This window comes from Selaginella moellendorffii, unplaced genomic scaffold, assembly GCF_000143415.4.
Source record: "Selaginella moellendorffii unplaced genomic scaffold, v1.0 SELMOscaffold_51, whole genome shotgun sequence".
NCBI lineage: Eukaryota > Viridiplantae > Streptophyta > Lycopodiopsida > Selaginellales > Selaginellaceae > Selaginella > Selaginella moellendorffii.
The window spans coordinates 892692-898575 of NW_003314312.1; positions in this window are offsets into that span (position 1 = coordinate 892692).

A 5884-nucleotide genomic window follows, 5' to 3' on the forward strand; every position below is an offset into this window, starting at 1 on the left:
TACAAAAGTTAATCTTTATTACGATTTTCATACTCTGTGACAAGCTCACGAGCATGTATAAGATTCCTAAGAGGCTCCCAAGTTAATTCACAAGATGGGTAACCTTTCCACTTAACTAGATACTCTCGACGTTTGGCATGTTTAAGCTAGCGTGTACCCAAAATAACTTCCACTTCATATTCAGGTGCACCATCCACAACTTTTAGTGGTGGGCAAATCTCCGTTTGACATGCATCATCCATAATGTAGAGCCAAGAGATTGGCATGAAATATATTATGAATATTGGACATCTCCGCAGGAAGATCCAACTAATAGGATACAGGACCAATGCACCTCAACACCCAATAGGGTCCAACATATCTCAGTAACAACTTCCGAGATAAAGATCCCTTAATGTTCAAGTTCCGGGAAGATAGCCACACCTGATCTCCCACTTGATAGGATACATTTCGACAATGCTGATCCTTATCATGTCGATACCTATCCTGAGCTTTGCCCATCGCCTTAGTAGCTCTAGACCAACCTTGGCGTAGCTGCTCCGCGTAAGTCTCAATGGCCGGGACTAACATTTCGGACATTGGTTTCAATACAATAATTTGTTAAGGAACCCTATGAGCATTCCCTTGTAGTATCTCCCATGGAGAATAGCCTATAGTGCTATGAAATGTGTTGTTATAACAGATTTCTGCTGTGTTTAAATGCTCAACCTAGTTGCGTTGGTCCGCCGCAACATAGTACTGCAAATAATCCTCAACTTGAGCATTCACACGTTTGGTCTGCCCATCAGTCTGAGGATGATAAGTCATACTAAACTTCAACTTGGTACCAAACAACTGGAGCAATATGCACCAAAACTTCCCCACAAACCTCAAATCCTTATCCGAGATTATCTTTTCGGGAAGACCACAAACTCGCACTACTTCATGGAAAAAGAGCTTTGCTGCTTATTTCACATTTATTGTTCCCACAGTTGGAATGAAGTGTGCAATCTTCGACAACTAATCCACAACCACCATCAAAGTATCATAACCCTTAGACTTCGGCAAGCAAGTGATGAAATCAAGTGTCACACTTTGAAATGGCCATGCCAATGCTGGAATGCATTACAACTTTCTAGCCTACTTCTTAGCTTTGCGTTTACATTGCTGGCATATAGGGTAGGAACAGACATAGTCCGCTATATCACCTTCCATACTAGACCAGAAAAATCCCTTTTTCAACGAAGCTAGAGTCTTTCGCTGTCCACCATATCCTACTGCTGGAACATTATGATGTTCCCGCAGAAATAACTGCTAAAGATCCTTAGAGGGAAGATACAATCTTTCTTGCTTATAGAATATAAGCCCATCCCGAACTGAGAAGTGAAGCTTTACATTAGTGCGACTAGCAACTTTCACTGCTTCGCTACTAAGGCTCTACCTCAACAACCCCACACGGCATAAGATTACCTTCGCCAACAGATCACTTCCATACGAAGCCCGAACGTCTCTAACCAATCCGAACTGATTGCCGATATTGCCTGGAATTGAGCCTGACGACTCAACGCATCCGGAACAATATTGTCTTTACCAGGTTTATATATGATTTCAATATCATATCTAGCAAGTTTCTTTTGCCAACGAGCCTGTTTTGGTGTAAGCTTAGGCTGCGTAGCAAAGTAGCTTAGTGTGTTACTATCTGTATAAACCTTGGTGTGTCCACCCAAGTAGTGTCTCCAGTGTTCCAGGGCCAACACTATAGCAAACATCTCTTTCTCATGCGTTGGCCATCTTCGTTGAGTTTCATCCAATTTCTTGGAGTAGAATGCAACGGGACAACCATGTCGCCTTAGCGTAACACCAACCGCTTTGTCATAATCTTGCTGCAACACGGCACCAATAGCATAGCCAGATGCATCACAATGCACTTTGAAGGGTTTATCAAGATCTGGGATCCTAAGAATAGGAACCGTAGTCAAGATCTCCTTCAACCATACAAAAGCACGCTAGCAAGCTGGTGTCCAATGAAACGGAATACTACTCTTCGTCAACTTAGTTAACGAAAGAGCAATCCTTGCAAAATTGTGGACAAACTTACGATAGTATCCTGCCAAACTGAGAAAGGAACAAACATTTGATATAGTGGTCGGAACTTCCTAGGACTTCACCGCTTCCACCTTCTTTGGATCAACCTCAGTCACACCACCACCAACTATATGTCCGAGAAAGTTTACGTGCAATTGACCAAAAGTGCATTTACTTTCCTTAGTATACAGTTTGTGTTCATACAACTTCTGAAACACCAACTCCAAGTGTTTCAAATGATCCTCTAACGTTTTGCTAAAGACTAGAACATCGTCAATATAAAGGACAATAAATGTGTCCAAATAATCTCTGAATATTCTATCCATCATAGTGCTGAACGTTGCTGGAGCATTGCATAACTCGAACGGCATGACAAAGAATTCATAAGATCTGTACCAAGTCTTAAAGGTTGTCTTCTCCACATCCTGATCTGCCACCTGTATCTGATGATATCTGGACCGCAAATCAAGTCGCATAAAATACTTAGCCTTTAAGAGTTGGTCAAACAAGTCATCAATGCGAGGCAAAGGATAACTATTTTTAACCGTGATCTTGTTAAGTGCCCAATAGTCAATACACATCCTCATGGTTCCATCCTTTTTCATAACAAAAAGGACGGGCGCTCCATAAAGTGACTTGCTTGGTTGGATATGACCTTTGTCAAGATGCTCTATGAGTTGCTTCTTGAGTTCAGCCATCTCCTTAATGTTCAATCGATATAGAGCTTTTGTAGGTGGTTTAGAACCCTGAATAACCTCAATCCGATGATCAACCTCACGGCTAGGAGGTAGCCTTGGTGGCAAATCCTTCGGAAAGATATCTTGATTCCACACCAACAACTCTAATATCTTCTGTGGTACAGGATCAACCCCGTCACCGATTCGAACTGAGTCACCAACACTCTCAGCTTCCATCACTTGAACCCAAACGGTCCGACATCCCCTCTTAGCTGTTTTTTGAGCGGCTCTCGCAGTCAGGAACTTTGCATCTTAATCCTTTGAGGAACATTTTTGCAACTGGAAGGACATATCGGGACGTCCTTCTAACTTCAATGTGATACGACTTTGGCCAGCACTATAAATCCCTTTTATATATTTGTTGAAGAAGTCCATACCAAACACTATTTGAAAATCTAGTATCTTCAACACTACCAAGTCCACTTTTTCTTTCCACTTGGATATCTTTATTGGAACATCACTCACAAACTTTCTGGCTACTTGCCCACCTTCCGCAAACCGGAAGTGCATAGGCGACATTTGCTCAGCATTCAATCCTAACAACTTAACTAAGTCTTCGGATATCACGCTGTGTGTAGCTCCCGTGTCAATCATCATTCGGATTCGGTGGCCATGAACAAAGCCTACCAGATACATCAATGGATCAGTGTTTGCATTGACTGCAAGAAAAGCTTGAGGAAAGCAACGAAAGTTACTCACTTCTTCTTTCTCATAGTCTGCATTGACCAACTCGTCAACCCCTTCAACTTCACCACCACCGTCTTCCCTCATGACATTAACCCAAGACCTTGTCTTATGTTTGTTGGGACATTCCGATGACTTATGTCTCGACTCTCCACAATGGAAGCAATGACCCACACTACCCGTTCCGCTAGGAGCAAATTTTGCAGGTTGATGCTGCTTGTACCCACCAGGAGGAGGAATAAAGGGCTTAGGACCAAAAGAAGCTGTTGGTGGTCTCCAACCACCACCACCTTTATTAACTGTTGCTTGTGAGCCTCCAGGGTGGAACTTGCCTTCCACCCTCTATTTCCGATCACCTTGTTTATTCCCAGAATTCCTATTCTTGTCCAAGTTACCAGCATATAGTTACTGATATTGTTCCCTGAGCGAGTGACTAAAGGCAATCTGCTACGCTACCTCCTTACACTCCAAGTACGTCTTTGGCTTAAACTTCAAAATCTCATTGCGAGAAAATGAACTTAAACCCTCCAGAAAATAACTCCGAGCATCTTCGTCACTCATATTTGCAATTATAATGCACTTCTGAGCAAACGCATTAACATAATGCATGAGGTCCCCTCGCTGCTTTAACCGCTGCAACTCTGCACGAAGTCGTAGACCAAGATCATCCGGCAAGTATTCCTTACGAGACTGCATCTTGGTCCAACTTCTAGTCTGCCCTTTTTCAGCACACACCTGGCGCCACCAAGTTTTGGCATGATCAGTGAGAAAGGATTATGTGCACGCAACTTTCATACGATCATCTACGTCTGCCGCTATAAAATAGTTTTCCATATTGTAGACCTAGTCCTCCAAAACTTGATAGTCCCGCATGCCTCTAAAGTTGGGTGGTTTCTGAGGCTTGAACTTTGAAACTCATGCAACTGGGGGCGGTTGTAAAACTTCATCATCCTCAGAACTTGAAGAGGAGTCCAGTTGCTTAGGCTTAGTTGGTTTAGCTGCCTCAGCTTCTTTCTTCCTCTTCTTGTTCTCTTTCTTCAATTTGTGAATCTCCCTTTGCAAATTCTCGATCTCGACTTCCTGAGCTGTACGCTGTAACGCTGTAGCATTTGGCTCTTCCTCTTCTGACTCAACCTCAGCCTCTTTCGCAGCATCTCTAGTAGGAGTTTCCTCCTCTCAATTTGCTTGTCTAGAGGTTTCAGCGTCATCAGCACGGTTCCTCTTCACCATCCTGCTAGCTGCATGCATGCCTCTATCAGTAACTGAACATGCATACAACATTCTTACCAAATGGTGCTATCCAACTAATCTTACATAGGTTGCTTTGGATCTACTAGAAAAGTCTTTGCATATGCAACCTGAGTCAGAAAATCCGACAAAAGTTGGATAGGAATCGCTGAGACAATTTCTCTAATACCAAACATAGCGCACCTGAATTTGGAGCCAAACTCCAAGGCCGTTGCGCTACGAACGAGGGTCCGGTACAATCCCACGAGCACCATCTCCCCGTATCCAACACCTATACGCAAAATAGTGTCAGACGGAGTCTGGCACAATTTTGGCATACTAGTGGCCTAACGTGAGGAGGAGGGTACTCCACTGACCTGCCCCCCCCTCCCCCTAAGGAACACATGCTTTGGGCTTTCACCCCAAGCCTCCTTTAGTACTAGGAGTTAGTCTCTGGGATAAGCTTGAAACTTATTAAATATGGAATGGTGCTAGATTGCGAATTTGGACACAGGACGAACACTATTGTGTTCAGACTGACCTCTACATTCCATAGATATGCCAAATGAGTGAATCTAGACACTTTCCATAAATAGCATTTGGGACCAAAATGAGACTAAGGGCGTGATAGCGAGGGTGTTTGGCAGACACAGTAAACTATCATCCAGCGATATTGAGGGACTAGTCTCAACACGCGAGGGTTCTTGCCAAGCCAGTGCAAGACAGAGCAAAAGAGAACTAACAAGCCGGGCCAAGTATGCTTGGCTAAATAGACACTTAGGAATTCCTTCCTTATGCTCTTTCGGCCAAGTACAGATGCTAAGTCTAGTTTACTAACACTTGGACAAAAGGGGTGTAAGCCACAAATTTTTCCTTTCCAATTTGCCAGCTTACCTCGTCTATCCGTCCAACACTACCTTGGCTTTTGCTAAGTTTCCTCGCCAAGGTTCCCGCCTATAGTATCAGCTCCTACTTGGTCCTACTTAGTTTTAGCTACTCATTGCACGAGCAACGGAGCATTAGCCATCTATCCACGGATTCCCAAATCTCTCCCAATCCCCCTCCCCGGGTTAGACTGGACTTAAGGTTCAGCTACACTCCCCGCAGGCACAAGCAGCCAAGCACACCAAGCCTCCAGGTTCTTAACACCCCTTGGTACCACAAGACTTGAT